Source organism: Thalassophryne amazonica, chromosome 4 (genome assembly GCF_902500255.1).
Source record: "Thalassophryne amazonica chromosome 4, fThaAma1.1, whole genome shotgun sequence".
NCBI classification, from domain to species: Eukaryota; Metazoa; Chordata; class Actinopteri; order Batrachoidiformes; family Batrachoididae; genus Thalassophryne; species Thalassophryne amazonica.
Window position 1 is genome coordinate 74430755 of NC_047106.1, and position 22855 is coordinate 74453609.

Consider the following 22855-nt stretch of genomic DNA (forward strand, 5'->3'; position numbering starts at 1 on the left):
AGACTAGACTCTCACTACAGATCACAATGTCATCTGCAAACATCATAGTCCATGGGGACTCCTGTCTGATCTCATCTGTCAACCTGTCCATCACCACTGCAAACAAGAAAGGACTCAGAGCTGATCCTTGGTGTAATCCCACCTCCACCTTGAATGAGTCTGTCATTCCGACTGTGCATCTCACCGCTGTCACACTATTCTTGTACATGTCCTGCACTACCCTAACATACTTCTCTGCCACTCCAGACTTCCTCATACAATACCACAGCTCTTCTCTTGCCACCCTATCATATGCTTTTTCTAAGTCCACAAACACAGAATGTAACTCTTTCTGTCCTTCTCTGTACTTTTCCAACAGTATTCTCAGAGCAAACATTGCATCTGTAGTGCTCTTTCTCTGCATGAAGCCATATTGCTGCTCACAGATCTTCACCTGTTTTCTAAGCCTAGCTTCTACTACTCTTTCCCATAACTTCACGCTGTGGCTGATCAGCTTTATGCCTCTGTAGTTACTGCAGCTCTGCACATCACCCTTGTTCTTGAAAATAGGAACCAGCACACTTCATCTCCACTCCTCAGGCATCCTCTCACATTCCAAAATTTTATTAAACAATCTGGTTAGAAACTCTACTGCCGTCTCTGCTAGACATTTCCATGCCTAGACTGGAATGTCATCTGGACCAACTGCCTTTCCACTCTTCATCCTCTTCATAGCAGCCATCACTTCTTCCTTGCTAATCTCTTTTACTTCCTGATTTATTGTCACCACATCATCCAGCCTTTTCTCTCGCTCATTTTCTTTATTCATCAACTCTTCAAAATATAACGTTGTTAACCCGGGCCGCGACCGATCCAGTATGGGAATTCGATTCTGAGTCTGCATAGTTGGGTTGGCTTGTTTTACGCCGGATGCCCTTCCTGACACAACCCTCCTCATTCATCCGGGCTTGGGACCGGCACTCAAAATGTACTGGCTGCACACCCCATGTGGCTGAATTAAAAGTCACATGAATAATTTTACAACTTTGAAGAATCTGCAAAAGAAAAAAGAGTATAGACAACAATAACTATAGATACAACTATAACTATATGCAACTATATGCACCTGTAGATACCAAAATTGTAAAATTAATCATGTGACTTTTAATATTATAAATATTTTAAATCAAGGAGTGTTTTTGTGTTCACCCTGTGTATGTATAGACGATAAGCACACGATATATATAGATATAGACTATACACAGTATAATAATATTAGAGTATAGTCTGTGTGTGTCTCTCTATATCTATATATACACACACACACACACACACACACTATTGTATAATATATATATATATATATGTTGTGTGGGCCGCTGAAGAGGAGGTACTACTGGCCCACCACCAGAGGGCGCCCTGCCTGAAGTGCGGGCTTCAGGCACGAGAGTGCGCAGCCACCTTGCAGGAGCAGCCGGGAGTGACAGCTGTCACTCATCACCAGCTGTCACACATCAACCACAAACCACCATCTCCATAAAAGCCGGGCAGCAACTCCACCTCCCTGCCGAGATATCGTCTACCCTATAGGTAAACTCTCTGCCGTTCTGTTCTGTACCAAACGCACTTGTATTTGTGCTCTGAGTGTTTGCAGGAGTTTCTGTAGCTACTTTCAGCTGGGTGCTGGGTTTGTGGACAGTGTAGGAGTGACGCTCTTCACCCCTCACTCCAAAACGGATAAGTAGCTCTCAGGCTCTGCACAACTGTGTTACTGTGTTTGAGGTGGAGGTGTTTTTCCCACCTGGAGAAGAACTGCTGGTTTTGCTGACTGTTTACTGGGTGTGTTGTCTCACACTCACCCTTGACTGTTTTTCTGCCTCCTGCCAGCAGTACCAGATCCGACAGCCGGTGACGGTGGCCACCTGGGGATTCGGGACTTGGCGACTCTGGTGTGTTCCAGATCCGGTGGCAGTGGAAATCGTGTGGGGCCCGACTCTTTTCTGGACAGACGTCTTCTATCCTCGAGCCTGCCCACACATCACCTCTGTATATTGACTGATATCAAATTCTGTGATTGTCTGTATTTTGTTGTGCACATTCACAACATTAAATTGTTACCTTTTGGCTCATCTATTGACCGTTCATTTACGCCCCCTGTTGTGGGTCCGTGTCACTACACTTTCCCAACAGGATATCTCGGCCAGCGTCATGGATTCCAAGGGGCGTCAACCATCTGTTGAACAACCAATGGAAGAGCAGGGTGCACAGGTGCCAGCGGGAGGCGTGGTGGGTGAGTTGCAACAAATCCTCACCGCCTTCACTGCTCAGTTGGATTTAATGACCGAGCAGAACGTCATTCTCAGTCACAGGATGGAGGCTCTCACCGCACAGGTGGAAGCGCGCGCACAGGGCACTGCTGCAGCTCCTCCTCCTGCTGTCCTGGTGCCAAATATAGATGTTCCAATGGTCATTCAATGACCCCCTCCACCATCCCCTGAAGCATACATAAGTCCCCCGGAACCATACAGAGGCTGTGTGGAGACGTGCGCTGACTTCTTGATGCAGTGTTCGCTCATCTGTGCACAGCGTCCCGTGATGTATGCGTCAGACTCCAGTCGGGTGGCTTATGTAATTAATTTGCTTCGAGGTGAGGCACGCGCCTGGGCTACGGCGCTTTGGGAGCAGAATTCACGGCTCCTAACAACATATCCTGGGTTTGTGAGGGAGTTCAGAACAGTCTTTGATCACCCAAATAGAGGCGAGACCGCTTCAACAGTGCTGCTGTCTATAAGACAGGGGCGTCGGAGCGCAGATGAGTATGCAGTCGACTTCCGCATCGCAGCTGCGAGGTCCGGCTGGAATACTACTGCACTCCGCGCCACCTTTGTAAACGGACTGTCGTCGGTCCTAAAGGAGCACCTGGTGGCTAAGATGAGGCGCGGCATTTGGACGGGTTTATTGATCTAGTTATACGATTAGACAATCAATTAGAAGAACGCCGTCAGGAGCGAGACGAAGGACATGGCCGGACACGCGCCGTCCCTCTCCCTTCCGGGTCCGAAAAGGTTCCGCCCTCCCCACGCTCCACAGCCTCAGCGCTCCGTGTGGCAACAGCTCCCCCTGCTGATGATGCTATGGACACGAGCAGGGCAAAATTAAGAGCTTCTAACAGACAGAGGAGACTGGCCCGCGGGGAGTGCTTTTTCTGCGGCTCAAGCGAGCATCAGCAGAGAGACTGCCCCAAGCGGTTATACACCAACGCCCGCCCTTAGAAACTGGGCTAAGGGTGGGCCAAGAAATTCACGTGGGACACACACGTATTTCTGCACGTCTCCCAGTTACAATCCTGAGTGGGGATCTAACCCTTCAAGCCCCAGCACTGGTGGACACGGGGTCAGAAGGGAATCTGCTGGACAGCAGATGGGCAAGGGAAGTAGGGCTCCCTCTACTGGTGCTCCCTTCACCATTGAAGGTGCGGGTGCTAGATGGCACCCTTCTCCCTTTAATCACACACAAGACACTACCTGTAACTCCGGTAGTGTCTGGGAATCATCAGGAGGAGATTGAGTTTTATGTGACTCCTTCTACCTCCCGCGTAATCTTGGGCTTCCCATGGATGATTAAACACAGTCCCCGGATTGATTGGCTGTCTGGGGTTGTGGCTCAATGGAGCGAAACCTGCCACCGGGAGTGTTTGGGATCCTCGGTTCCCCCCGGTTTGACTGCTAACGAGGAGGTTAAAGTTCCCCTCAATCTGACGAAGGTGCCTGAGGAGTACCATGATCTTGCTGACGTCTTCAGCAAAGATCTGGCACTCACTCTCCCCCTGCACCGCCCGTATGATTGTGCCATTGATTTGATCCCGGGCGTTGAGTACCCATCCAGCAGGCTGTACAACCTCTCACGTCCTGAGCGCGAATCAATGGAAATCTATATCCGGGACTCGTTAGCTGCCGGGTTGATCCGAAACTCCACCTCCCCGATGGGTGCTGGTTTCTTTTTTGTGGGCAAGAAAGACGGCGGACTCCGTCCATGCGTTGACTACAGAGGGCTGAACGAGATCACGGTTCGCAATTGATACCCACTGCCCCTGTTGGATTCAGTGTTCACGCCCCTGCATGGAGCCAAGATTTTCACCAAACTGGATCTTAGGAATGCTTATCACCTGGTTCGGATCCGGAAGGGAGATGAATGGAAGACAGCATTTAACACCCCATTAGGTCACTTTGAGTACCTGGTCATGCCGTTCGGCCTCACTAATGCCCTCGCGACGTTCCAAGCCTTGGTAAACGATGTCTTGCGGGACTTCCTGCACCGATTCGTCTTCGTATATCTAGACAATATCCTCATCTTTTCCCCAGATCCTGAGACTCATGTTAAGCATGTACGTCAGGTCCTGCAGTGGTTGTTGGAGAACCGGCTGTTTGTGAAGGGCGAGAAGTGCGAGTTCCACCGCACTTTTTTGTCCTTCCTGGGGTTCATAATCTCCTCCAACTCCGTCACCCCTGATCTGGCCAAGGTTGGGGCGGTGAGAGATTGGCCCCAACCAACAAGCCGTAGGAAGCTGCAACAGTTCCTCGGCTTTGCAAATTTCTACAGGAGGTTCATTAAGGGCTACAGTCAGGTGGTTAGTCCCCTGACAGCTCTGACCTCCTCTAAGGTCCCCTTCACCTGGTCGGATCGGTGCGAGGCCGCGTGTAGGGAGTTGAAACGCTGGTTTTCGACTGCACCACTTCTGGTGCAGCCCGATCCTAGCTGCCAGTTTATAGTTGAAGTGGACGCCTCTGACTCAGGGATAGGAGCCGTGCTGTCCCAGAGCAGGGAGTCCGATAAGGTCCTCCACCCCTGTGCCTATTTCTCCCGCTGGTTGACCCCGGCAGAGAGGAACTATGACGTCGGCAATCGGGAGCTCCTGGTGGTGAAAGAAGCTCTTGAGGAGTGGAGGCACCTGTTGGAGGGAGCTGCGGTACCTTTCACGGTTTTCACGGACCATCGGAACCTGGAGTACATCCGGACTGCCAAGCGTGTGAACCCCAGGCAAGCCCGCTGGTCATTGTTCTTCGGACGTTTTGACTTGCAGATCACCTACCGCCCCGGGACCAAGAATCAATGATCTGACGCCTTGTCCCGGGTACACGAAGAGGAAGTCAAAACCGAGCTGTCGGATCCACCGGAAACCATCATCCCCGAGTCCACTATCATGGCCACCCTCACCTGGGACATGGAGAAGACCGTCTGGGAGGCCCTGGCACAGAACCCGGACCCGGGAACCGGCCCTAGGAACAAGCTCTATGTCCCACCAGAGGCCAGAGCTGCAGTCCTGGACTTCTGTCACAGTTCCAAGCTCTCCTGTCACCCAGGGGTGCGAAGAACCGTGGCAGTGGTCCAGCAGCGCTTCTGGTGGGCGTCCATGGAGGCCGATGTCCGGGAATACGTCCAGGCCTGTACCACCTGCGCCAGGGGCAAGGTGGATCACCAAAGGACACAAGGACTCCTCCAGCCGCTACCGGTGCCTCATCGCCCCTGGTCCCACATCGGCCTGGACTTCGTCACGGGCCTCCCGCCATCCCAGGGCATGACTACCATCCTGACGATAGTGGACCGGTTCTCCAAGGCGGCCCACTTCGTTGCCCTCCCGAAGCTCCCAACGGCCCAGGAGACAGCAGACCTCCTGGTCCACCATGTCATACGTCTGCATGGGATTCCTTCAGACATCGTCTCCGACCGTGTTCGCCAGTTCTCCTCACAAGTCTGGAGGAGTTTCTGTAGGGAACTGGGGGCCACTGTAAGCCTTTCGTCCGGGTACCATCCCCAGACGAATGGACAGGCAGAGCGGGTGAACCAAGAGCTGGAGCAGGCCATCCACTGCGTGACCTCCGCACACCCGACGGCCTGGAGTGACCATCTGGCCTGGATTGAGTACGCTCATAACAGTCAAATCTCATCTGCCACCGGCCTCTCCCCGTTTGAGGTATGTTTGGGGTACCAGCCCCCATTATTTCTGCTCACGGAGGGAGAGGTCAGTGTGCCCTTGGTCCAGGCCCACTTGAGGAGGTGCCGTCGGGTGTGGCGCACTGCCCGCTCTGCCCTGCTCAAAGCCCGGATGAGGGCCAAGGCCCATGCGGACCGCCGGCGTTCCCCGGCCCCTGCATACCAGCCGGAGCAGGAGGTTTGGTTGTCTACAAAGGACATCCTGCTCCACATGGACTCACAAAAACTCAAGGACCATTTCAGTGGACCCTACAAGATCCTCAAAGTCCTCAGTCCGGCTGCAGTGAAGCAGGAAGTTGCAGCTTCACTGCGGATTCATCCTGTATTCCACGTGTCCCGTATCAAGCCCTACCATACCTCACCCCTCTGCACCCCCGGACCGGCGCCGCCTCCTGCCCGGATCATCGACGGTGAGCCTGCATGGACGGTGCACAAGCTCTTGGACATTTGTCGACGGGGCCAGGGGTTCCAGTATCTGGTGGACTGGGAGCATTATGGACCTGAAGAGAGCTCCTGGGTGAAGAGGAGCTTCATCCTGGACCCGGCCCTCCTGGTCGACTTCTACACCCGTCACCCGGACAAGCCTGGTCGGGCGCCAGGAGGTGCCCGTTGGGGGGGGGTCCTGTTGTGTGGGCCGCTGAAGAGGAGGTACTGTTGGCCCACCACCAGAGGGCGCCCTGCCTGAAGTACGGGCTTCAGGCACGAGAGGGCGCAGCCACCTTGAAGGAGCAGCCGGGAGTGACAGCTGTCACTCATCACCAGCTGTCACTCATCAACCACAAACCACCATCTCCATAAAAGCCGGGCAGCAACTCCACCTCCAAGCCGAGATATCATCTACCCTATAGGTAAACTCTCAGCTGTTCTGTTCTGTACCAAACGCACTTGTATTTGTGCTCTGAGTGTTTGCAGGAGTTTCTGTAGCTACTTTCAGCTGGGTGCTAGGTTTGGGGACAGTGTAGGAGTGACGCTCTTCACCCCTCACTCCAAAATGGATAAGTAGCTCTCAGGCTCTGCACAACTGTGTTACTGTGTTTGAGGTGGAGGTGTTTTTCCCACCTGGAGAAGAACCGTTGGATTTGCTGACTGTTTACTGGGTGTGTTGTCTCACACTCACCCTTGACTGTTTTTCTGCCTCCTGCCAGCAGTACCAGATCCGACAGCCGGAGACGGTGGCCACCTGGGGATTCGGGACTTGGCGACTCCGGTGTTTTCCAGATCCGGTGGCAGTGGAAATCGTGTGGGGCCCGACTCTTTTCTGGACAGACGTCTTCAATCCTCGAGCCTGCCCACACGTCACCTCTGTATATTGACTGATATCAAATTCTGTGATTGTCTGTATTTTGTTGTGCACATTCACAACATTAAATTGTTACCTTTTGGCTCACCTATTGACCGTTCATTTACGCCCCGTGTCACTACACTTTCCCAACATATATATATATATATATATTACAGTGTGGATGTGTGTGTATTAGTGGTATTAACTAATCTATCTAATCTGTGCTGCTTTCATAGACCTCTCAAAACACACCTGATATGCCAACTTGATCCGCAATTTTTTTTTCCATGCGAGTGCTCTCCTGGTGTTATCTCTATAAAAAAAGGAGGAGGTGTTAAAAAGCTCTGGGTGTGCAGAGACGCCAAAAATTTGTTTCTACTCCATGGTTTAAATGTCTTTTCAGTCGCAGACCCGGCTTTCCCGGTTCTCGTTTGGATGTCTCATTTCTATTGGCTGCGCGAAGCTACGTCACAGCTCAGCGCGTCGAAATTTGGATTGGGTTGAACTTTGACCGTGTCAGCCTGCCGACAAGCGCAATGCGCGCTCCCGTCAGGAGCATTGCTTTAGCTCGGCTTTTGATGCAACGCTTCTGACGCCTCTAAAAAGCAATGCATCTCATTGAAAATAATGCTTTTTAGACTGATTCTTGATGCCTTTGACACTTCCGACGCATTCAGTGTGAAAGGCCCATAAGGCTGAGTCTCATTTCTAACCCTCAGCCCTTCCCCTTACCCCTTACCCTCCGTTTTGCATGGGCACGAGAGACGGAGGGGTGTCCCAATTCTCTTTTTGGAGTGAGGCGGAGGGGTAGGCAGAGGGCTACAAACCCCTCCAAACGGAGTGAATCTAGATGCACACTCCGTTTGGAGGGGTAGGAGGAGCTTACTGCTGTCTCCACAGAAACATGCTGCCGAAAGAGCCGCACAAATGAAAGTGGCTTTCATTACAAATTACGCTGTTTAGAAAGTTATAACTTGCCAAAAAACTTTACAGGCAGTTGCCTATGACAGCAACATGTATGCTGCTGGATGCATGTTGGGTATATTGTTGTTCTGAAGAATACCGTAACTTCACTCGTGCGCTGAGGTGTTATAATGCATATACACACGAACGCTACGATAAGACACTTTTATATCTCACAATGGAGAAAATCAAGATAAAGGATAAGCACATTAATTTGCTGCTGTTGGATTTCAAGGTCTGTAACACGTGTGTGTATTTTGTAAACAAACAGGGAGCCCTGAGCACACTCGTCTCCTAATAAGCTTTCAGGCAGAAAATGAGAAGTTTCACCAATGGGAGTAAGATGGAAAATATATACACACATGTATATGTGTAACACATAACCTGATGTCCTAATAAACTGCTATTATTTGTCAAGGAAATTTCTAAAGGAAATAGTGCTGGATGCAAAAAATGTGAGAATTTGAAAAAGAAATATAATGTTAACAGAACTAGATGCAGCCCATAACATACATACAGGTTCTGGTCATATAATTAGAATATCATGAAAAAGTGGATTTATTTCAGTAATTCCATTCAAAAAGTGAAATTTGTATAATGTATACATTCATTCCACACAGGCTGGTATATTTCAAGTGTTTATTTATTCTAATTACTCATTAATTAATTAATTACTAATCAATCAATTAATGATTAAACAATTAACAATATTAATTATTACTATTATTAACGATTAATTATTATTAGTATTATTAACATTAATTCATTGCTAATTAATTATTTATTAATACAATTAATTATTATTATTATTATTATTATTATTATTATTATAAATTACTAATTAATTAAATTAATTATTAATGCCACAAAATTCTCCAACATGACTGCAATGCGTCAAAGAAATCTGTGACTTCTTCTATTTCTTTGCATTTATGCAGAAAGGCGAGAAAATAAAAAGAGCAAACAGGTTACTGCAACAAGTTGCGCTTCGGTTGCTATGTTGAGAAACAGTGAAGACGGCAGTTTGAGATGGGCAGTTTTTTTTTCCCCTAAGGTGGAGGGGTGTCTCAATTCATAGGGCTAGAGGCATACCCCTTCACCTTACCCCTTGTTTTAAAGGGGTAGGCATAGGGTTAGGTCCAAGGGGAAAGGGAAGGGGTATAAGAGAGAATTGAGATTGGGCCTAAGAGTGTCAGGAAAGTAGATCTCGAGGACCAAACTTGGGCACCCCTGATTTAAACTCTTTAAAGTGCTGTCGCTGTGGTCTGATCATCAGATGATCTGATTGATCCATCAGGGTGATCATGACTGATTAATGCGCTGTTTAAACATTTAAAGTGCCGTGGTTATCGGTGATCACCACGCCGACAGATCACACAGCACTTCCTTCAGATCACACCTGATCTCGGTCGACTGGCGCTTTAAATGTTTAAATCATCACAGCATTTTATTATTCAGGTCTGTGATGACCTGATCAGTGGATGGTCAGACTTGATCAGGTCCACTGATCAGGAAACAGCCAGTGCTTTCAACATTTAAAGAGACAGCACTCCATTCATTCATAGCAGCATTTCCCACAGCCAATCGACTCATCAGCATTCTGTACACAATGAAAATGGTCCACCAAGATAAAAATGAAAATAAAACAATAAAATAATATGAAATTACTCTGTTTCTGACGCACACCACAAGGTGCACTACCGACACAAATCACTGGGTTGACACGGGCCTGTCGGCATACGCTGGTTAATCATCAAGGTGTCACAGCTGCATTAATTTTTTAGATGTACGACTGCATGTGCCAGCACTTTTAATATGGCAGGCACACGCTGGCTAAATCGTCAAGGTGTGACAGGGCCTTTATCTGGTGCATACCCCTATAAAGTTAGAAATTTAAATTGAGATAATTTGAAAAATGTAGAGAACAGGGAGGCACATTTAAAAAAAAAAAGGTGTGTGTGTGTTTGACTTCAAGAGACACACTTTGATTACTTTTTAGTTTCTGTCAGCTGTTTATCCCCATTACTACTGCCAAGCAGCTGAATAGTTAAACTGGGCAATTTCTTGGTCCTGTAAACAAATTGTATTTTCTATTTGAGAAGGGAAATTAAATGAACACATTGGTACATTCACCGCTGTGCTGTTGATATAATGTCATTTAACATTTCAGCTTTACACTACTGTCCCACTGCACCACACCCAATGACTGCTGGGATAGACTCCAGCCCCCCCCATGACCCTTAATTGGAGTAAGTGATATCGAAAATGAATGAATAAATGAATATTATCCCACATATTATTTTTATTTTGATACCTATGCCCTGGCAAGGGGTGGGTATTTGAAACTTATGTCATGCTACTAGCCACCACTAATTAGTAGGAAGACTGCCCAGTAGATTTCAACACAAAAACAGCTGATATTGAAGACTAAAATCATTACAAACCCTAATTTAGAACAATCTCAATTCTCCATATATCATATCCTGAACTCATGTCATTTGCATGGTCAGAGTCCAACTAATTTGAACTTTCACTCTGGTGTCCCTCTGGTGTGCTTCACAACCCTTTGTACAACGTTGCTGCAAACATACTGTACCAATGTACAGATTATATTTTGCAGTTTCACAATTGAGCAGTAGCAAAAATTAAGCAACAAATAGGTGTTGTGTGCCCAAAACACCATGAGAGAGAGAGAAATGGTTCAACGTATGCCACTTTTCTGGCCATTCCTCCCCTTTTGACACTTAGGTTTAAACGACCATCTTCACTGTCTCTCTTCTCCCTGTCACCATCCCTGTGTCTCCCAATGTGCTCTTACCTGAGCAAGATTAATCGTTCAAGTCGAATCACATTACCTCTCAGCGCACCCCCCCCCCACCCACACCACAACCACAGACAGTGTGAGAGATGGAGGGAGGGTAAGGGTGTGGAGGTGCGGTGGCGCTGAATGCTTGGATGGTCTCCTCGTTAAACTCGTCACATTATTTCAGCCCCACACTTTATTACACTTAACTGAGACACACTAGGTGCTCAAACATGCACGCACACACACACAGAAACACCCAGCACTTTACACACGCCTGAGCCCAAATGCCGGTTTGCCTTAATGCGTTTGTGATGTAGCATGCTTATTTTCTGGTACTGAATGATTCATGGCCCCTTCTAACAATTTGTTTATCCTCCTGCAGCACCTATGGCATAACACAGAGGTGTGCAATGCAGGAAAAGTGCTGTTAATAGCACCGTAATCATCTCGTAAGCTGGAAAATGGGTTAACACGAACAAGTGCTGTAAGCAAAATGTGTTCAGGCACAACTCATCACTGTGAATGTGTATATGCTGCGTTTGGAGGTCATATTAGGGGGTTTGCGTGTTTCAGTTGAGTGTGTTTGTGCGATTGAGAGAGAGAGATAGAGAGAATATTGATCTATTGCAAGATGCTCCATCACCCTGTCAGGCATAATAAGGAAGAATGGGACACTAAGCAGGTGCTCTCCCTCTACTGATTTATAAAACATATGCACCGAAGTAAACACCTCAATCACTGCAAAGGGGGCAAGGCTTACAGCATTAATACAGTTTGCATGAGAGAGGAGAAATACATTTTCAGCTATGAGCTGTATGACCTCTTCAGTTATATTTATTTTTTAACAAAGGTGATTTTTTTTTAAAGCACAGTGAATACATCCTGAAGTAATCTCTTCTTAGGAAAACAACAAAGGAGAGTGTGAGATAAATGGGGTCAAAGCAGCAAAGGTAAGACTTTGATATGAATGAGCTTGTCAGAATGGATAGCTACATTTTGGGGATTTTGCACTTCTGGAAAAGAAGTATCTGTTAGGCTAATAAAGTATTCTTTCTTTTAGCTTTAGAGTTTTTTTTTTGTTTTTTTTTTAAACCACATGAAACAAAACCTGAGTGCCTTTAAAGTTCGATAGAGTCTCATCTCATTTCATCTCATCTTCAACCACTTATCCAGGATCAGGTCGCGGGGGCAACAGCTCTAGCAGGGGACTCCAAACTTCTCTTTCCCGGGCCACGCTGACCATCTCTGATTGGGGGATCCGGAGGTGTTCCCAGGCCAGTGTGGAGATATAATCTCTCCACCTAGTCCTGGGTCTTCCCCTGGGTCTCCTCCCAGATGGACGTGCCTGGAACACCTCCCGATGGAGGTGCCCAGGAGGCATCCTTGCCAGATGCCTGAACCACCTCAACTGGCTTCTTTCAATGCGAAGGAGCAGCGGGTCTACTCCGAGCTCCCCAAGGATGACCGAACTTCTCACCCTCTCTGTAAGGGAGACACCAGCCACCCTCCTAAGTGTAGCAAGATGGATGACCTTAATGATTTTCAGCTGGTGGGTTGAGTGCAGCCAATCGGTGCAGGAGAGTTGTTGTATAAAAGAAGGCAGAGTGCGCTCTTCTCTCTCTCTCTCTCTCACTGGAGATTGATTGCAGGTGTTTGGACGTGTTCACTTCCACGTTCCCGTGAGGACAGGTAGACGGCTGCCACAGCTGTGGGCTCGTCTGACCTAGGCAGTTGTTCTGGGGTCTTTACACACATCTTTCAAAAGTTTTCTTTCCAGAGTCTTTGAAATCTTTCATTTCCGACCTCTGCCAGGCTTGTTCTGTAGTGCATGGCTCTCTGAATTCTTGATGATATTTCTCACTCCAGTTCTTGACACTTGGAAATGCTGTGTGCTTTGAGGGCATCAACAATTCTTTTTCTCACGTCTAAAGTGATTTATTTATGTATTGGCATGATGCTTTCTGAAGTGACAGCTCAAACCCCTACTGAAGCTTTTATACTGTGTGTAAATTGGAAGATATCCCTCAGTTTGAAATTGATTTTACAAGCTTTGAACATTACAAAGTTAAAGCACATCATTGTACAACAGTGCTTTGTGCTGTGCTTCAATAAAAAGGCCCATTCGTATGGGAACTAATAATATTGACCGTGGTAGTTTTTGATTTTTGTGAAATAATACTGTTTCTGGGTGCAAAGTAAAATAATGTTAGTATTCAAAGTTAAACTAAGACATTTTGAAATGCTGTGTTGAAAATTCCTTGCTGTCTTAAAATAACACTTGGAAAAAAACCCCCACAAATTTTCATAAGGGGCTAATAATTTTGTCCTCATCTGTCACAATGATCAATGGCTCAAAAGATATCTAAATGGTGCAGAGCACAGTCTCAGACTGTAATTGGCGAGTCAGTGATCAATGCCAGGTTAGTAAACATTCCCCAGTTTTTGTCCATGTGATGCTTCCTCAAATCCTTTGTGATCTCTGGAGAGCCACAGTTACTCTGCAGACCTCACATGTCTCAGTCCTAGAAGGTTGTCGGGCTATTAGATGGATGGACAGAGGGACCTGTGAAGCTCCAAAATACAGCAACAGTGCATAGCACATGGATCCCCACATCCCTTTCACAGATGGTCTGTGTCTTCATCAACGGCTTAACCTTGACTCTGAACAAAGCAGAAATCAGTCAGCCACAGGCAACTGTAACACCCTATTGCAATGGTGAACTAACAGACAACAGGCTACCTCTCATCAGCAAGTGACAGCCACCCTAAAAAGATGGTTAGATCTGTACTAAAGTAAATCCCTGTGCTCTACAGAACTTTTCCAAACACCAAGTTGCAAATGTAAGCCTAATATAGACTTCATAACTTCCCCAAGAGGGGACGGGGCAGAGACAATTAGTCAATGCTGACATCTTCCTGGCAAGGTCACAAGTGTGTCAAGCACTAATATTGAACGCTGAAGTCTTATTTAACTTTGAAAGAAGTGGTACAGCAGAAAAAGCTTTGGGAACCACAGAGTTATTTATCATGATTTGCCATTATGTTGTAATCTATATATTGGCATATTTAATATAATCATTGTATTAAGGTTGTTGTATGGCTGGGGGGGCCTGGCTGCCTTTTGTTTCTGTCTTCTGTGCTGTCTTTTGTTTTTCCTTCCAGGTGGTACACGTTTAGGACTGAGTGGCTGTGTGGCTGAGTTTTCAGGACCTCACCCTGATCACCTGAGGCTGATCAAGTGCAGCTCGTCAGGACTCATAGCTGTGGTGCATCTACACGGATTGGAGCATGGTGGCATTTAAGTCTGGAGTACACAGTGTGTATTTGCCAGAGACTCGACCTTGTGACCAGACGGGTGAGATCGTCGAGAGCCATCTCATCATTATGGATACAGAGAACGTCCAGGTTTGATGCCATGGTCTGTGAAAGAGGAGGGGGTGAGGTCTCACGCTCGTCAGCACACTTCCTGAGGTACGTTAGGTTTTGTGACTAACATTAGTACAGTCAGTAAATGTGGTGTCCCTCACACCTTATTATATTGAGCTGTTATGTTAGTCATTTAATCAGCTTCCACTGCAGTTTGAGTATGTGAACAGGGTGTTCCATGCCTGCAGGGTGGGAAGCTGATTAGTAATTAAGCCAGGAAGTGTTTGCTGTTTATGTACACCTTTGAGTGGTCTCTCTGTGTGTGGAGTGTGGACTCACATGATGGTTTCTTCTTTCACAGACTCGGTTTGTCGCGGCCACCTGGGGGTGTCGGCGGGATCCTTGGGTCCGAACTGTTTCTGGCTCTGGACCGTTAGTGCTGCTGGGAGCACACCGTCATCTCCACCTCGCAGACCGCGCACTCATTTGTTGTATTTAGCACGTCACTGTTATGTCATTAAATTTTGTTATCCTTTGTACCGTGCTCTGCTTATTTTATACTGGGTCCTTCAAACGCTGGTCGGTTCTCCGTCCTGCGTCCAACACATAACAAAGGTCAGGTAAGGTGTATTTTATTGATCTCATTTAGAAAATCTGTCCTCTGCATTTAACCCTGGGATTAGACAGTCTAATGACTGGGAGCAATGGCAGCTATAGAACCTGAGGATCAATGCTGCACAATAACTTTTGCTTTCCAATGGTGAGAAGAAAATGGGAGGTGATGGTCTAATGGTTAAGCGGTGGGCTTGAGACCAGAGGAGTCTTGGTTCAAACCCCTGTCAGGCATGAAAATCACTAAGGCCGCCTGGGCGAGGTCCTTAATCCCCAAGTTGCTCCCAGTGTGGAGTGAGCACCTTGCATGACAGCACCCAGATGTCCGTGTGTGAATGGGTGAATACAAGGCATAATTGTAAAGTGTGTGAGCTTCTGATTCAGATGGAAAAATGTGCTATATAAATGGAGTCCATTTGACAAATGCCCATATATATATATATATATATATATATATATATATATATATATATGTGCATACATTTTTATTTATTTATTTTTTTTGGTTAAAGGGAAGGGCGTTTATAAGCTTTTTCTTCTGCCTACACCCTTTCGGGCACATAGGTACGTTGTTAGATTGTTTTCTTCATGAGTTCTCTTTGTTGTTTTGAGTCTGTGTGTGCCGAATGAATTCATTCATTCATTCATTCAGTCATTCATTCAACTTTTTTGGGGGAAAAAAAAAACATTTTTGTGCTATCATTCATATTCTCTGAAAAAAATGCCAAAAAAACCTAAAATGATGCCACGGTATATAAACTTTAGAGCCCAACTGTATATATTTTGGGTAGTGCTGCCATCTTTGCTTCTTGAACATGCCATTAGTTAGAAATCATGTTTAATCAAATGGATCATTTAATCATATATAATGTAGCTCTTAAATTATGACTCCCTGCCAAAGACTGTAAAAGAAAGAATATTGGGATGAGCCCCTTTTATACTGCTCTCTTTGCATGTGTGTGGGTGGTACAGGAAAAACCACAAGATAAATTGCTGAACATAATTACAGTACATGAAACTTGTCAACTTTGTCAGTTGTGCACTAGTTTCAAATGCATTTAAAGAAGTTTCAGTGCATATTTTTGACAGAGTAATGACCAGTGTTTCCCCTTCTGTAGGCTTGGCAGTGTGGTCGACAGTTCTGCCAGCTACTGGTGATAACTATACTCTCCTGAATGTGCTTCACAATAAAAACATTTTATCACCACCACAGCAGAAGCAGCTGCATTTACAACACAGCATGAAAGAGTAATGGCATTACTAATGCTAACGTTAGCAGGCTAGCAGGGATATAGTCAAGTCCATAAATATTTGGACCGTGGTACAATTTTGCTTTTTTGCCTGTGTATACTAGAAACTTATCTGATATATAGTGTATATAGTAGGGCAAGAGTCACTACCAGTAGTGATACTGACCTAAGCCAAATGGAATTGAATGAATTTATTCTGCGGCGAACACACACATACTTAACAACAACAAAGAAAATAATAAATCTCTCATTAAAAAAAAAAACAATAAAACAAACAAACAAAACCTCATAGCTGTTTTCCAGTTTTGTGCGGCAGAAGGGGTGTAGGTTGAAGCAAAAGCTTATAAACACCCATCCCTTTTACCATTTGCTATATACACATATATACATATATACAGTAGTGTTTGGAACAATAGTAGTGCTATGTGACTAAAAAGATTAATCCAGGTTTTGAGTATATTTCTTATTGTTACATGGGAAACAAGGTACCAGTAGATTCAGTAGATTCTCACAAATCCAACAAGACCAAGCATTCATGATATGCACACTCTTAAGGCTATGAAATTGGTCTATTAGTAAAAAAAAGTAGAAAAGGGGGTGTTCACAATAATAGTAGCATCTGGTGTTGACGCTACAAACTCAAAACTATTATGTTCAAACTGCTTTTTTTTAGCAATCCTGTGAATCACTAAACTAGTATTTAGTTGATAACCACAGTTTTTCATGATTTCTTCACATCTGCGAGGCATTAATTTTGTTGGATTGAACCAAGATTTTGCTTGTTTACTAGTGTGCTTGGGGTCATTGTCTTGTTGAAACAACCATTTTAAGGGCATGTCCTCTTCAGCATAAGGCAACATGACCTCTTCAAGTATTCTGACATACAACCCCTGGCAAAAATTATGGAATCACCGGCCTTGGAGGATGTTCATTCAGTTGTTTAATTTTGTAGAAAAAAAGCAGATCACAGACATGACACAAAACTAAAGTCATTTCAAATGGCAACTTTCTGGCTTTAAGAAACACTATAAGAAATCAAGAAAAACAAAAACAATTGTGGCAGTCAGTAACGGTTACTTTTTTAGACCAAGCAGAGGGAAAAAAATATGGAATCACTCAATTCTGAGGAAAAAATTATGGAATCATGAAAAACAAAACATCTCCAACACATCACTAGTATTTTGTTGCACCACCTCTGGCTTTTATAACAGCTTGAAGTCTCTGAGGCATGGACTTAATGAGTGACACACAGTACTCTTCATCAATCTGGCTCCAACTTTCTCTGATTGCTGTTGACAGATCAGCTTTGCAGGTTGGAGCCTTGTCATGGACCATTTTCTTCAACTTCCACCAAAGATTTTCAATTGGATTAAGATCCGGACTATTTGCAGGCCATGACATTGACCCTATGTGTCTTTTTGCAAGGAATGTTTTCACTGTTTTTGCTCTAGGGCAAGATACATTATCATCTTGAAAAATGATTTCATCATCCCCAAACATCCTTTCAATTGACGGGATAAGAAAAGTGTCCAAAATATCAACGTAAACGTGTGCATTTATTGATGATGTAATGACAGCCATCTCCCCAGTGCCTTTACCTGACATGCAGCCCCATATCATCAATGACTGTGGAAATTTACATGTTCTCTCCAGGCAGTCATCTTTATAAATCTCATTGGAACGGCACCAAACAAAAGTTCCAGCATCATCACCTTGCCCAATGCAGATTCGAGATTCATCACTGAATATGACTTTCATTCAGTCATCCACAGTCCACAATTGCTTTTCCTTAGCCAATTGTAACCTTGTTTTTTAGGCGGTTTCTTACAGTTCGGTCACAGATGTTGACTCCAGTTTCCTCCCATTCGTTCCTCATTTGTTTTGTTGTGCATTTTCGATTTTTGAGACATACTGCTTTAAGTTTTCTTTCTTGACGCTTTGATGTCTTCCTTGGTCTACCAGTATGTTTGCCTTCAACAACCTTCCCACGTTGTTTGTATTTGGTCCAGAGTTTAGACAGCTGACTGTGAACAAACAACATATTTTGCAACATTGCGTGATGATTTACCCTCTTTTAAGAGTTTGATAATCCTCTCCTTTGTTTCAATTGACATCTCTTGTGTTGGTGATTCATGTCAGTCCACTTGGTGCAACAGCTCTCCAAGGTGTGATCACTCCTTTTTAGATGCAGACTAACGAGCAGATCTGATTTGATGCAGGTGTTAGTTTTGGGGATGAAAATTTACAGGGTGATTCCATAATTTATTCCTCAGAATTGAGTGAGTCCATATTTTTTCCCTCTGCTTGGTCTAAAAAGTAACTGTTACTGACTGCCACAATTTTTTTTTCTTGATTTCTTATAATGTTTCTTAAAGCCAGAAAGTTGCCATTTGAAATGACTTTAGTTTTGTGTCATGTCTGTGATCTGCTTTTTTTCTACAAAATTAAACAACTGAATGAACATCCTCAGAGGCCGGTGATTCCATAATTTTTGCCAGGGGTTGTATCCAAACTGATCCATGATACCTGGTATGCGATATATAGGCCCAACACCATAGTAGGAGAAACATGCCCATATCATGATGCTTGCACCACCATGCTTCACTGTCTTCACTGTGATCTGTGGCTTGAATTCAGAGTTTGGGGGTCATCTCACAAACTGTCTGCGGCCCTTGGACCCAAAAAGAACAATTTTACTCTCATCAGTCCACAAAATATTCCTCCATTTCTCTTTAGGCCAGTTGATGTGTTCTTTGGCAAATTGTAACCTCTTCTGCACATGTCTTTTATTTAACAAAGGGACTTTGTGGGGAATTCTTGCAAATAAATTAGCTTCGCACAGGCGTCTTCTAACTGTCACAGCACTTACAGGTAACCCCAGAGTGTCTTTGATCATCCTGGAGCTGATCAATGGGTGAGCCTTTGCCATTCTGGTTATTCTTCTATCCATTTTGATGGTTGTTTTCCGTTTTCTTCCACGCATCTCTGTTTTTTTTTTGTCCATTTTAAAGCATTGGAGATCATTGTAGATGAACAGCCTATATTTTTTTGCACCTGCGTATATGTTTTCCCCTCTCCACTCAACTTTTTAATTAAACTACGCTGTTCTTCTGAACAATGTCTTGAACGTCCCATTTTCCTCAGGCTTTCAAAGAGAAAAGCATGTTCAACAGGTCCTGGCTTCATCCTTAAATAGGGGACACCTGATTCACACCTGTTTGTTCCACAAAATTGACGAACTCACTTACTGAATGCCACAGTACTATTATTGTGAACACCCCCTTTTCTACTTTATTTTTACTAATAGCCCAATTTCATAGCCTTAAGAGTGTGCATATCATGAATGCTTGGTCTTGTTGGATTTGTGAGAATCTACTGGTACCTTGTTTCCCATGTAACAATAAGAAATATACTCAAAACCTGGATAGAGAGAATAATACCCCACCTCTTGTCAAAAGTTTAATGGATGACATCACATCCAATCAGAATCGACTACGTCACTAAGCCCCGCCCCTAACCCCTCCCCTAAACCTGCCCCCTATGACGTGTCACAGCCAATCAGAATCAAATATGCCACTAAGCCCCGCCCCTAATCCCACCCCTATGACGTGTCAAAGCCAATCAGCGTGAGCCCGCCCCTAACCCCTCCCCTAATTCCACCCCTATGACATCACAGTCAATCAGTGTGAGCCCGCCTCTGGAGTCCCGCCCATCCATAATTAGTTCACACACAGGTGCCATTCCGCCCATCCATAATTAGTTCACACACAGGTGTCATATCAGCCTAATTTGCATTGAATGCTAGTCTGAGCATGTGTGGGCATGTCTGCCCAATTTGCATTGAATGCTAGTCTGAGCATGTATGGGTATGTCTGCCCAATTTGCATCGACTGGGGTTCACCCCTTCCATGAGTCTCTGACGCTATAATATAATTATATATAAAGTAAAGATTTATAAAATGTTATTATTTAATTCATTAAACAATTGTTTAGTCTGGGAGCCCTGTGGGATTAACCCTTTTAAAAACAGTTCTGACAGAAACGCTCATTGCAGGTGATGTGTGCGTGCGCATGTGCACGCATGTGTGTGCGTCTCCCTTTAAAGCTGGTGCTGAGGTGGAATATCTCGCTTTTCAAACCGCAATGGCCCAACGTGTTTTAACTTTGCGCTGCATAGCTGAAACTCCGGTAAATATTACAACGGTCTCTATCAATGGGTCAGCGCCTAAGAAGGTAAAATTATACATAAATCGTGTAAAACCCCCTCTACCACTCGACCACCTGGCTGGGGTAGTGAATGTTGAGTCAGGAGCCTGTCTGGGGTATATTTTTGAAGCGTATAAAGCAACCCTGAGTTTTTACGTTACCCTCGATCGAGCCCCACACCCCAAAAGTGACTTTGTGCACATATGACTGGAGCGTTATGTCCACCGTGGTCGCTGCTTATTTGAGAGGGGATGTTTTAGCGGATGCTCAGACAATCCGTGCTGAGAACAAAAAACATTTTCAGATTACATGGACCGGTTACGCCAGCTCTCTGTATAAAGTGACCTTCGATAGATATCCTGTTGGGATACCCACTATGGCCAGGATGACCTTCGAGTGCATCCACAGTAATCAGCGGGCCATCGTAGAAGCCCTGGTACCAACGTGGGAAAAAATGTTTTCGGCATATGGGGACAGAATCAGCGGGCTTAGGCACTGGCTGGAATATAAAGACATTATTGGAGTCAGAAGAAACCTGACCCCTTTCTTTTGTTAAGGGGAATCTGGCCACTCCCACCTCACCCGACTATATATATTCATCAGCGGGCCAGGATGTGCTACCATTCGACAACCGACATCATGACTCAAGCTTTCACATCAGCTCACATTCCTCCAGCTTCACCCCCACCAGAGGAGGACGTCGATCGTGAGAGTCATTACACAGGCTACAAGGAAGAAGGCTGCTCGCAGGACCTCTTCACCTTACCGGCAGAATCCTGGCCGGGTTACCGCGAGCTTTCCTCAGCTGAAGCATCGGTGATGTGGGGCAAAGAAGCCCAAGGGGTGTACCCTTGGTCACCATCTGTAATTTTAGATGATGGAGCAGGATCACCCCCCAGTGTTTACATTGGGGGTCAACCTATGGCTCCGGCGGAGGTCTTGGGTGAAACATCCCTCCCACCCCACCTGATACAAGAAGAGCTGTGTGGAGAGACGTGCATCACACCAGTCATCGGTGACCAGCCGGACGGACTTTTTGAAAACAACGAAACTGGCCGTCATCCATCTGCTGGCAGGAGTGATTGCAAATTGTAGAAATGAACTCTGTTAAGGCTGTCAGGTCGAGCAGCCGAGTCACATGCAGCACGAATGCCTGGAAGAGATATCTGATTTCTTTTACCCAATCAATTTCCATCCTGTGATAAAAAGCCTCTTGATGGAGCGGTTTATTCCTGCAGTGCTCAAATTGTTGGTGAGCCACACATTTCCCTCACCAGCGAGAGTCCAGGGTGTGGCTGAAAACATCTTGAACGAGCTGACAGTGGTGGAGTGTTGAAGCAGATATCCAGCTGTTTGGAGCATGAAAATCCCACTCACATTCGTGAAATGGATGATGTCTGGCACAGCCTGATCTGATCGTCACCTGCAGAGCTTTTTGTTTTACATATATATATATATATATATATATATATATATATATATATATATATATATATATATATATATATATATATGGGAAATTATCTGTTTAATCTGTGTCAAAGTATAAGGGATCGTTATGTCATTCGTGAACTGTCTCATCTTTTAAATCAGGCTGTCACATGCAGGCTGAACAATATTACATTGTCTTCTGTATTGGAAAGGGTGCTGGACTAATTAAAAATCAGGCCGCTCCAGAGTTTTGGGAGGAAAACATGCTAAGAACCGTTTCGCAAATAGCAGATAACTCTGCCTACATTGTCTTACGCAGGATTTCCGTTATGGTTACTGACAACTTTCCTCGATTTAATCCCTACCACCTCTTTACACTGTATGCATTTATCGTGGACGTCCTTTGTCACAGTGTAAGACAACAACTCCTGGAGAGATCTGAAGTCCTCTCCGTCCTACAGAAACTTAATACAGCGATTTGTCTGAATAATGGCGGGGATGTTTTTCACCGAACCCTGCAGATGGTTAAATAGTAACTTCTTTTTCTGTTTTTTTTTTTTTTTTTAATGAATGATAAAAAATGTGTAAAATAATAATTTCTCTGTTTTTAAGTTGCCTGTGTAAAACAATAATTTCTCTGTTTTTTGAGTTGCATGTGTTTTATATACAAGTATATAACAAGTATATGTGTTTTATATACAAGTATATAAACTAAGATTGCCTGTTTTTTCGTCATTCACATACTTGATCCCTTACATGATGGCTGAAGAAAGATTGATGAGAAATGTGTATTATAACCCTTCAAATCCTGGAAGCTTCGGCGGTGTGGAACGCTTACAGAAGGCTATCAAAGCCGAATCCGGGGTTAAACCCTCCAGGAAAGATGTGGAGTATTTCTTGTCCGGGGAAGATGCTTACACTTTACATAAACCCGCAAGGATGAATTTTATCAGAAATAGGGTGTTTGTT